Source organism: Ptychodera flava, chromosome 11, assembly GCF_041260155.1.
Source record: "Ptychodera flava strain L36383 chromosome 11, AS_Pfla_20210202, whole genome shotgun sequence".
NCBI classification, from domain to species: Eukaryota; Metazoa; Hemichordata; class Enteropneusta; family Ptychoderidae; genus Ptychodera; species Ptychodera flava.
The window spans coordinates 28039483-28052440 of record NC_091938.1 but is presented as its reverse complement, the minus strand read 5'-3'; the positions used below and the strand labels follow the sequence as shown (position 1 = coordinate 28052440).

General features: G+C 35.7%; 1 long non-coding RNA gene across 1 annotated transcript; it reads left to right on the top strand.

Annotated features, from left to right (window-relative positions):
- The first annotated feature begins 295 nt into the window (after window positions 1-295).
- On the top strand, window positions 296-7300 carry LOC139143095 (uncharacterized). The gene is made up of 3 exons (XR_011554526.1): window positions 296-377; window positions 6838-6916; window positions 7198-7300. It is a non-coding gene; the product is annotated as an uncharacterized lncRNA (long non-coding RNA).
- Window positions 7301-12958: the final 5658 nt, after the last annotated feature.

Below are 12958 nucleotides of genomic sequence, written 5' to 3'. Positions count from 1 at the left end.
CATAAACAGCTGGAAATTCATACTGAGAATATTTTTTGTAGAAATGGACTTGTTCTTACTTAGAGATGTTAGAACATTAAATACTCAAAAAAGGCTTGTCTTATTCAAATTACTTTAAAAGTGGGCAGAAAAACGTTTTTTTTTCTATTTGAGAAAGCAACCGTTTCAGGTCATTGCATTATCACGATTGTGCACCCATGGGATGCCAATATTATTATTTTAATTAAAACATGAATATCCAATAGAGTCATGAAAACAAATGAGCACCTTTCACTTTGCCATAACAGCACTCTGTCACTATATATGTGTTGTTCAAGCAGACAAGCTTCTTATACTGAGGCCAAAATAAAGGATATGTTGGCTCATTTAGGAGAAAGGTAAGTCTAAAGTACACTGTTATGCACCGGGTTTATTGATTTGGGCTGCATTACAGGCCCTCAACAGCCAACCTGAAAATTTCTAGGGATTCAATATCCTTTGCTGGTATAATTTACTGAAAACGTAAGGGACAATTCATGTACTTACATGAGGTCGGTCGGCGTCGATCGATTCTACTGTGAAGGTGGCCACCTCTGTGTCAAGATGTTAGCACCAGCTACCTCTGTATTTAAAGCCAATGTTATCAAGTTCATACATATTACGCGAAACTTTTTGGCATGGCTGAACACGGCATGGTTGCCTTCAACGGGTACTGTAAACTTTGGACAACTTTTCAAATATGAGAAAAATGCCTTAAGTATATCAAGCTGCTACTGACGGAGCCCAGTATCTAATCATTTTGCGTTTTAGGACTTTTTATAAAATCCGAAATGATAGAGTTTAATGAAAACTTGGAGCAGCTGTTCTGTCTTGTTACATGTTTTACTTCCGATAGATGGCTTCTACAAATGGCATACAGATGCCTAGGCAGACTCACATATACAGACGGATTCTCTTTAAATTTGTATTTAGAGTCACAGTGTTTGTATAAATATACGTAGTGTGAATTATGTGTGTAGAATATCACGACGGATGTGTATAAGCACTAATTGTTGATTTGTTGATTCACATAGACAAAATTCTACTCTGTCCCAAAATCCATGTTTTTAAAACTACTTAAAGTAATGCAAAGTACCATACTTCAGGCAACTCTTATTCACTTATTGTTATCTACCTTTTGTGATTGAAAGTTTATATTTTAGACATCAAAATGTCGCAGCATAAAAAGCTTAAATATTTTATACAGAAAGTGTGTTACTTTTAAAATTTACTGGGTTGGGCATACACTTTGTATATTGGCATGTCCTTTGCCATGTCGTTATTATTTTTTTCAACAATCAATTCATAATTCTGCAATGAAAGCTATGCGCGTGTTTCAAATTTTGAAATGGTTCGTTCCTTAAGGCACATAACAGCTTATGCGACGCCGTCATTTGTATCTCATCTAAATTATGAGCGTTAAATTGGACACATTGATTTCTTTCGTAGTTGACTTATGGTGGCAGATTTTTAGTCGGTGTCACCTATATCAGGTTTTAAATTGTAAAGAGAAGCGCTTCATTATCTGAGTATTCAATTGCAAGTTGCTCTCGGCAAGCCTCGCCCGTTTATTTTTGGCTTTCCTCTCGCCCGTGCCCATAAATAAACGTTAATGGTCAGCGCGTCGCACGTTATTTCTGTAGTAAGTATGTAGTTCTGGTTGTTAATAATGTAAACGATACATAATATATCCGTTCACTCGCATCATTTTCAAAACACAGCGCTTTACAGTATCTGGAATAGCAAAACAGAATTTTTCATCGTATGTTACAGAAGGTACTGTGACCTACTGCTAATATTGTACTTACTGTTTTTGAACTTCTATTACAGAAAAGTAAGCATTGTAATTGCTGTATGCCGCCTGCATAAAATACAATTTGTACACTAGTCAATTCTACAAAACAGGGAAACCCGCAAGTTTGGCAATATAGCAATACAAAAATCAATTCAGAGTAACTAAGGGTTACACGCACATCAATAGGCGTTCAGTATGATTGTACAAGCTGAGGATTCTAAATTATCACCACTGCCACTGGCGAAGACTACATTACCTTAACATAGCAGGTTAGCATTTGATTGATACTTGGTCTGGTCTGACAGCTATGGTCAAAAACAGTAAAAACTTCAATTATTTCCTTCGGGACATAGCAGGACTATTAACAGTACAGAGTCGAACTTAGTGCAGAAAAATGTAAAACGCTTTTTAGGCTTTTCAGGCTTTTTTGGTTCTTTTTATGGCTGAAATACTAAACATAGCTTCTCATTTGCTATTGTGATGGTGCCACCTTTGCCCTCGAGCTTGACCATTTTTCAAATTAATAAACCTTTTTGAATAATGTCTCATTTCTGATGATTTCAAAATAGTTTCGAATGTTGTATTACCATATTGATTTTTCGTGGTTCGGCAATCGGACTCCAAGCAGAGACTGCCGCATCAAACATATACATGTATATCTTTGGACCTAGCATCACTTTACACAACTTTCTCTGAATCGACCTATGAAAGTACTCCCGTAAACAAGATGTGGATTTTGGGTACTTTCACTATCTGGCAATAAGCTAGTTCTATTAAAACAAGCAGAACATGACAATATGCGGACCTAGGTGTACGACAGAATGCACATACAGTGTCTATTGCAACATCTTCATTTTGCCCGCAATATGAAAACCATGAAGGTGAATACGACATTTCTGATGACAAGAGATTATGTAAAACAAGCATACTGCAACTTGAAAGTGGTAAGACGTTTTCGGTACCAGATCAAACGTTTTTGAACAAAAATTTAAATGCCACTTTGCCAAAAGTGCTGAATTCGCAAAGGAAATTGCAGGATTCTATCAGAATACTTTGAATCCCGAGGGAAACAATTACGTATCCTTGTACTGGATTCCCACCGCTTAATTTTGATGGAAGCCTCATTAATTCTACTGCATATTGTTACACATGTAACAAATGGTAACACAAATAACACAGAAAAGATGGTAAAAAAACGATAAGGAAGGGTGTTGTTGCCTTAATCCTGTATCCTCAGACGATCAGCTCTTAGATGCTCTGTATACGAACAGCGATGGGCAATTCAGCAGACAACTGAACTCCGCGTTTCCGAATAAAAAGAACCGACTCAACCTACGGAGACACACCGATGGTTAATCTGTTGAAGTAGTTTCCCAAGTACCACTGTTTGCAACTAACGGCAGTTTGTGGTTAAAAACCACACAGCTACTCCGAGCGGCTTTAGGCGACAGCAACTTACAAACCAGATCCCCTGCCGTGGAATGCGTACACTGCTCCTTGCCAGGGAGAAACTGTTATACTGTCAGATGTTTTTCTTCCTCTTCTCCTGCCACAATAAAGGAAGGTGTCGCTGAAGATAATTCGGGCAGAATTTCCCCGCGGAAGATCTCCGCCAGAAGAAGCTAACCATGGAAAAAAAAACTAGAGTTTTTACGGCAGGATTAAAATCACCGTATAAATCTACCCGTCCTTTAATATTTTCCACTTTCCACTTAAACTAAGAAACCGTTAAATAAGCTTAAAAGTCACATTCTGCATGTACTACAAATGCCATACTTTGGGGAAGCATGTTGTAACAAACTGAAGGGGTCATTCTCTGAGAAAAGTTAGCGTGTAAATTTCTTCTGTCTTTCTATTTGGAAAAAGTCAATATCCTTTTGTTGCGTAAAACAGGTGCCACTAGTTTACCTACTTTCCATCACATTATTCTGTATGGCTAAGAAGAAACAACCAGTGGAAAGTTTTACAAAAATGATATCTCCTCTCTCAATCAAATATGCTTTTCTAAATAATTTAATATCTTAGAATTAAAAAGAATGGTGCAGATATTAGAACTAAGAAGAATGGTGCTCTTACTTTTTCAAAATTTTTACAGCTAGTGCAGGAATTTGTTGCAAATGGGAGACATGGTAGACTTCAAGGAGGAATATACGATGGTACAATTGAAATCATGATAAATTATTGGAACTTTTTTTACTGTGAATCATTTACTTCGTAACTCCTTTTACAATAAACTATCACTACCAGTAGTATTTAAAAGGTGTAAACAACTCTTAGTAGAACGATGGACAGCACCAAAAATTGTTGGGTTTTTTGGTTATTTTGTTTTTTTGCTTTGTTCAATAATAAGCCCTGGAGAGCTAATTGTAAAAATACGCAGCAAACTAGGATGTGCACAGTGTCTGTTAGGACTTTTTGCATCGTTGAAGCAATTAAACATAGCTATTAAAAAGCCTACTTTTGTTAAATATCATTGTACTCATGAAAAACAAACCTTTTGTTTGAAAACCTGACAAAGGGAGGAAAACAATTTCCGTTTTACGTGCATCAATGGGAAAAAATAACTTGTCATTTTCCTCTTGTGATTACATGTCACCGTATCAATGGATTATTAAATTTTAGTGCATGTTGCTTTTCAATACTTGCTTGTCATACAGAAAACAATCAAGGTTCAGCTTTTTTGTTATGCTTTGCATTTAAATTGCACTTTTCATAATGAAAAAGACGCTTTGCGAAACAGTCTCGCCAATTACAAACATACAAGAACTGAATGATGGATTTGTCGCTGGCATGATGCATTGACCATTTTGCAAGTCTGCTTTCCTCTGTCACCAACAACGGTAATGAGTGTTTTGTGAAAGATTCTATTTTGAGTGTTTCATTCGATGAGAATATGATTGTCACTCCAATTGCCATTAGAAATTCCATTGCAAAATTGGCCAGTGGTAAATCTGCTGGTCCAGATGGCATTACAGCTGAGCATTTAAAGTTTGCGCATGCACGCCTGCACGTTCTTCTCTCAGTGATGCTTACTGCAGCGCATATTCATGGTTACTTGCCATCTTGCATGATGGACACCACTTTGGTTCCACTTGTAAAGAATAAAAATGGTGAGGTTACTAATTCTGGGAATTATCGCCCTATTGCTATTGCCACTGCCATTTCTAAGATGTATGAATTATTCATTCTTGATAAGTGTGACTGTCTGCTGTACACAAGTGATCATCAATTTGGTTTTAAAGAAAGTCACTCAACTGATATGTGTGTTTTTTTAGTAAAAGAAATAATTGATTTTTATAAGCGTCATAATACCCCTGTTTTCCTTTGTTTTCTTGATGCGACAAAAGCCTTCGATAAAGTGAACCATTGGACATTATTTCGCAAATTTATTGATAGAGGTATTCCGAATTTTATAGTTCGTATGTTGGTTTATTGGTATAGGCATCAAGAATTTGCTGTAAGATGGGGTTCTGTGTTATCTAAACATTTTAAAACATGTAATGGTGTGAGACAAGGAGGCATACTTTCTTCACGTCTTTTTTTCAGTTTATGTTGATAAACTTAGTCATTTACTTGTTAAGAAAAATATCGGCTGCTTCCTCGGTGGAAAGTGCATGAATCACCTGTTATATGCTGATGATATAGTACTGATTTGTCCTAGTGTAAAGGGTATCAACAACCTCTTGAATATTTGTACTCAATATGCTAATGACCATGATATTGTCTTTAATGCTTTGAAATCTAAGTGTCTTGCCATTTTGCCTAATATGCTTAATATTTGTAAGATTCCGCATGTGTACTTGTATGACAAAGAGCTTTCTTTTGTAGATAAGCATTCTTATCTTGGTGTCATTTTCAACAGCAATGGCGATGATAATGATGATATTAAGCGTCAAATGAGGTTGTTTTATGCCAGAGCTAACATGTTAATCCGTGAGTTTTGGAACTGTTCGTACTTTGTCAAAACGAGACTTTTTATAACATATTGTACTTCTATGTACTGCTCACATCTTTGGAGTAAGTTCACAAATCAGTGTATCAATAATGTTCGCGTTGCTTATAACAACGGTTTTAGAATCTTGTTTGGTATTGACAGAAGATTAAGTATCTCGAACACTTTTGTTCAGAGCAACATTTTGACTTTCGAAAGTAAACAGCGCACTTTACGCTCGAAATTTTATATGAGGCTGATGAATAGTGAAAATTCTCTTATTAGTGCTGCTATCGATACATATATTATGTGTGGTAGCCTGTTCTGGAAAAGACTGTTTTCCGACTGCTTTTAAAGTTTTCTCTGTCTGTCAGTTTTAATTTCCTTCATGATTTAGTGTTTTTATAGTTTTTTTATAGTTTATCAGTCCCCCTTTTTTTTCTGTATGCTTTTTGGTGTATGAGCTGGTTCTCGAAATAAATAAATAAAAAAATAAAATTAAAAAATAAATAAAAATTAGTTCATCTCCTAGTTCAAAAAGACACAGAACCCCTATCCCTAAGTTGGGCATTTTAAACACATGGTGACCTCTATCACTACAATAAAAATAGGTTGACCCGAATGGATCCATCAACCCCTAAACTGGATTTTGTGTTGATTTCTTCCACAATTTAAGTTAATCGTTTCTCTTTAGAGACGGATCGGTTACGCCACAAATGTGAGTGTGATGTGTATATTTTTAAGTTTTTTCATCAATGTATTAATCAAAATGAAGGCGATGTTAGTGAACACTCTTTATTATCTTTTTAAAAAAAAGATATTTTAATAATTTTATAATCGACGATATCCAGTATATGAAGTTCAAGAATATTTTGTTAATTGAAAAAAGGAATTGTCATGGAATTGATGTCAACGGTGCTTTAATATTATCATCGCAATTTGAAGCGTGAGGACAGAGGGACAGACAGTAAAATACACCTACAAAATATAAAATAATATATAATATACTACCTTATTGAACAACATTTTTCACTGAACAATATACAAATCACAAGAGGCCTGATATTTATTTGTATTCATCACATGTATACAGGTATGAGAGCAAAATCACGCCAGATATGAAATCAGTATATCTGTTTTACCTTGCATGGGTATCCATTCACACTTGTGAGGTAAGTTTGATGTAACATTACAGTAAGGCAACAATAATGCAACCCGATCATTTTACGCGTCCTTGTCAAACAATAAGGAAAGTGTTGTGGTATTGACTCTTATTTTTGTGTCGAATGACATGTTGTAGACATATTAGAAAGCAGTTATGGCAACAGAGTTGGCAAATTAGGACATATCTGCTTCAAGTTTCAAAGCTTGGAACACGTGAGCAATGATGGTTGACATTGTAAAATATCAGGACACTCCATTAACATGTTCAATTTCTTTTCTGTTTTCACAGGGGAGAAACTGCCCTGAGCCAAACCTATGTGAACAGATTTGTGGACTCGGCCAAAACGGTGAAAATGTGTGTGCTTGTTTGGACGGATACTTGAGCATAAACAACGGAACGCAATGCCAGGGTAACATAATTGATTGTCAATTATCACCACCCTTAAAACCTGATACAATGCAACTTGATATTACAGAGCTGTTACATGTATAGAGTTTTGATGTCTGAATTTATCTGCCAAATTTGACGTAATAATTGTGCAAGTTCACATATGGTGCATTTATACTCTAAGTATTATCGGATAACATATACGTATTACCATAATGAGATACATGACAACGCGGCAAACTGAGCAAGACGATCACGATCATAAAATTAAAGTGGTATTTTTTTTTTAAATTTAATGAAATAATTACTTGTGTATAGACATGTTTTAATAGTACAAATGTAGAATGCTATTGCTATGATATAAATATGCCATGAAGATATATTCCGTTGCATTTTTAACAAAAAACTTCAATCACCTATGAGCTGTGACATATCTTTGTTCTACTAACATAAGCAGAAGTGTTAAACGTCACGAAAAATAACATATGATCGGGAAAAAAATTCCTATATCAATATAGTAGAGCATAAGTTTGCTTAAATTTTTGATCATAGTGTACGTAAGTTAAAATAGTTGTAGCCAATCTCAAGGATTACTTATTAGCATGTGACAAGCATTTTCGAGTTATAACCATTAATAGATTTCTTTTATCTCAGCTTGCTCCGTTTTGTGAAATTGAGTTTCGCTAGTCGGTGTCGCAGTTATAAGCAAGTCGCCGGTTGGTCTAAGTGTATTGTTACGGAGATGGTTTATCCCACACAAAGGTTAATGAACCTAGCGGTCATTGATACCAATAAAATAATAAATTAAAACAACAAGATCTCAATTATCGATATGCATACAGACCATATCTGAGACAAACGCACAATAACGTTTTACGAGGATGTTTACGGAAGTCTGGATAAAAACAAGAATATATTTGAATTATTTTAAGAATCATGAAAGTAGTCAATTAAGTTTGAGTATTAATGGTAACATGCCAATTGAAGATCAAGACCTGGATTGATGATGTTTATGATTGGGTTTATAATTTTATCCTTAATTCATGTTTACCGTATGATCAAAGCCACGCCTTAAAAATAACGTTTAAAATCCCATAAACAACACAACGAATACAGTTGCTTGAAGATAGTTGCTTGAAGATAGTTGTTTGAGAGAGAGGAACACAGCGGACTCAAGACATTTAGACTAAGGGAGGAGCGCGAGCGTATCTTGGTCGCTGGCAACTGTCATGCTTGACAACAGAGAAATAAATGTTACGGAGATGGTTTATCCCACACAAAGGTTAATGAACCAAGCGGTTATTGATACAAGTAAAATAATTAATTAAAACAACAAGATCTCAAATATGGTCTGTATACATATCGACTTATAATTGAGATCTTGTTGTTTTGATTAATTATTGTACTGGCATCAATGACCGCTATGTTCATTAACCTTTGTGTGGGATAAACCATCTCCGTAGCAGTGTAATACAATCTAACAAACTGTACATGGTGTTTGGTGCTTTCAGATATTGATGAATGCAGTATGGAGAACAACGACAGAATTTGTAATCAACTATGTATAAACACGATGGGATCTTTCACATGCAATTGCCTTGATGGATATCGACTACTTGGCGATGGGTTGACATGCAGAAAAAGTGAGATTGTCCTCTTCGCTTTGCATTTTCTGAAATGCTAATATTCTATTACTAAATAGAATTCAAATTTTACACAATAGCAGTTTTTTTCGCTGGCTTAGTTACAGTAACATCTAAGACAACAGATTTTGTTTTCATCTCTCACAGGTTAAGGCGAAACCTGTACAAATATGTTGAGCTATAATAATGCAGTGAATCACCAAATAATAGCAGTCGATCAAGTTGATTGTGTACGATTATATTGAAAAGGAAACTTACCGACTGTATGTTAACGATGAAATGATATATCATTTGTCACACTAAAAGCTCGCGAGCGAGACTAACGTCCGGTCTTACCAATATTGGAGACAGTGTTGTTGCGGAAAACTTAAAATTTGTATTATATTAAAAATCTTAAAATTTAAAACTGAAAATTTGTATTATATTATATATCTCTGTGTATATATCAACATTACACATATTATATATCTCTGTATATATATATATATATATATATATATATATATATATATATATATATATATATATATATATATAATATATATAATATTCTAAATGTTCCGTTTAGTTTGTAAGAGATATGAGTTTCCGTGTTTCGATGACGTTTGTATTGGAAATCGATTGATTTGTGACGATGTACAGGACTGTGAAGACGATGAAATCATTTCAACATGTGGCGGTAAGTTAAAGAACTATGTCTCAGTTCAATGTAATGCAAAATGAACGTGTTGTTTACGTTTAATGTTAATATGACATTTTAAGTTAGCTCTATAAAAGCCTTCTTCTTGTCAGATACCTAGATTACTGATGCAGAATTAAATTTGATTTTCGCATATAAACTATCATCATATTTTTTGACATTCTAACTTGATATCTAACACACCAGACATTTAAGTTTGCTTTTGGGATTTGTCTTTTTTGAAAGCGCCGAATGTGTCAATATTGCACATTGTAAAGACGAATTATCATGCCTCACGAAGCTCCAAATTGATTTCTCTGTAACACATTTACCGTAATGAGTCATTTTACAGCTAAGATTGCAATTGAAATGTCCTCGCTTTCTATCTTCTGTTTCAAAAGGAAAACATTTTGTTTCTCTTGGGCTTGCATTTTCAGGCTTTTAGCAACTGTTACAGTTTGTTTATAGAGAAACCTAACGTGAAATTTAGCTAAGCGATGTTTTTCTCAATTCCAATTTGCGTAAGGTTGTAATCGCCCACCGTTCCACTATTAAAGCATTGTTTTAGGGTTTGCTTACATTATTTTTCAATTTACATTGTTTATCATGTTAAGAATTGTCTTCAAATTATCTCTATCGTCCAACAACAGTACAACAAATAGACAGGTCATTTGTGAAAGATAGATGTAAATTTGTAATACTCTAATTAAGGGGGGGACCCACATTCGCAGTTACTTATATTTCACCTGATTTTTCACCATTAAAATGAATATTTAACCAAACATGTTGTATATGTTTAGGTGGCTCGACAATTGAAGATTACAAAAATTGTGGGAACATTTCAAAACCTGTTTGCGTGTGTTTGTTTTGCTCAAAAATTTTGGTTTTTGATGGGTTTTTTACTTTAAAAAGTGTAAGTACGAAAGGGTTATGGCCATTGGTGGGCCGTTTACTGCAATCGATAGCAGGGTAATATGTGTAAAAAACCGTGTCTTTGATTTTTGATACTCCGCTTTGTTTTTGCACAATTAGCCTTGAAAGTGAGAAGTGGTGGATTCTGAATAAATTTACGGCTTTTGTCCACGTTTTTCACGATATCTTTTGTTTTTGGATCATTATCGGAATTCTGAGACATTTTAATGTAGAAACAGTCACTAACTACAACCTATGAAAAGATAAGGCTAATCCGTCAACGTGGCGCCAAGTTACACTCTCCAGAAGTTGCGATACATTGCCAAAAATGAAACGGAGTAAATCGCAAAAATGTGTATGCGACCTTGGAGTGGCACAAAATCAGCTAAAATTCCGGTTCGCTCACATTTTTGGTGGAAATTCCCCGCCTATAATGAAGCACAGGACTTTTTACACTATTGTCTGAATGTGTGGTATGAATGAAATGATACATGACGTGAAAATTGGAAGAAAATGAACACTGAAACTGCCAGTTCGCGGCGTAAGCGTTAGGCTTTATTTACACAACTGTCATTACGAGCTAAATCTGGGGATAATCTTCTTGCTAAATACAAATTAGCGTATTAACTGTGCACTGTAGTGTACCAGTTAAAAACTTATTATCAAGCGAAGAAAGGGCTGGCTGCGTATATACTTCGTAGAAATAATGTGATTTTGCATGCCAAGTCCGATGACATTGTGTTTTCCTGTCTTTTGGTTGCACAATCGGCATGGCATTTTCAGCTTCCTGCCCGGAGAGAGACACGTGACAATAAATTTACAATGTCGTACATACCGACAAAGCCGAAGTTCATTCAGACGCCGTGTTACGGAAGCTAGCTTTTACGTTCCGTACTGCATGTTGAAGTACGACCCGATTCCACCTTAAAACTAAAAGCTAAAAACGGACAGCTCTATGAACACGGTTTCCGACCTCAGAGCAGCAGTTTATAGTGCAGGGCTAACTTTGTTGTGCCAGGTTAGAACCATTGTTAGGCTACACTAAATATAACATCAGACAATATCTGGAATCTAAAACGATTTCCTAATAGTAAGATAAAAAGTAGCAGTTGGCGAAAAACCGAAATAAATCGATTCTGACACGAAAGTCGAACAATTCTAAAAGCGACTTGTTTTGGCTTCGCGAGTACGTTAAACTGATAGGAATCTGTGACCACGTCTAAACTGAATGCGTCATTCTAAAATCGCGACGGTCGAGTTTTGTACAAGTAATGAAATACGTGAACTTCAGTCAAACAGTTGAATATGGCGTTCTCTGATATGCATTCGTCGTTCTTCGGTGGCGAATAAAGACGATAGACAGACCAGCAGCACGCTGTTTTTCAGCGTGATTGAGTTTATCCACAGGAAAAGGCAGTTGGTGATTCGAAAAAAGCACGTTCGTGGTTGTTTAATTTTTTTCAAGTTCAAGGAAATAATTCTACTATTTTCTATTTTAATTTCTTTAAATTTGTTGCATAAGTGTGTAAGTACCTATATCAATTCAATCGCAATCATTTTAAAGCTATACTGACATGAATTTGTGCTGTGAAATATCCCATACTTTTCAATTGAGATTGACTTCGACCCTGGACTTCGACTCGGTTCATGAGCAGTCCGCCAATAACAGTTCAGTTGGTCGAGACAAATTATGTCTCCTCTATGATTAGCTCCGGTACAGATTGAAAAATAAATGCTAGGTCAACATATTGTGTTTACATTGAATGGCATCATTCTCATGTAATATAGCAAAACTGTACGTATGTTACCCGCATCACGTTCCCTCTGTGCCCGCATAGAATTTACAAAACAATAAGCTTACATTTCCAAACCGGGCAGAGCAGACACCGGCGCGATTTTCTCGCTGTAAAAGTTCGAACTATTGGCACATTTCTAATTTCTACTGGGAGGGAGTGTTGCTCGCCCAACTGTCGAAACAAAAAGACGTCGCTACCATTTTCACCCAAAAAAGATGGAAATCTTGTGGTGACGTGCAGGAACGTAATCTTTCTTGCATGCTTTACACCGTAACGTAAGCGGGAAGAGTTTGGGTCGCCGGACTTCACTGGGCATTTGCAGACATAACAAAAACATCTGACATTTTTATCGTCAGTCGCAATTAGTTTGGAGCGGGATCAATTTTGAATGTCGGACTTCATTAGGTGCAAAAAAACATGTAAACTGTTATCAGAAAAAGACGTAATATTTTGATTTTCGGAGTAGGCCTAGTTTGATTGGGGCGGGGTCAGTTTTGAATGTCAGACTATACTTTGCATTAAGTCCACGTCACTTGTTACCGGACACAAATGTACGTTTTGGTTTTCGGCGGCGATTAATTTTGAATGCTGGAATTACTTTATTTGGCAAACATGTAAAGCATAAGACAAAG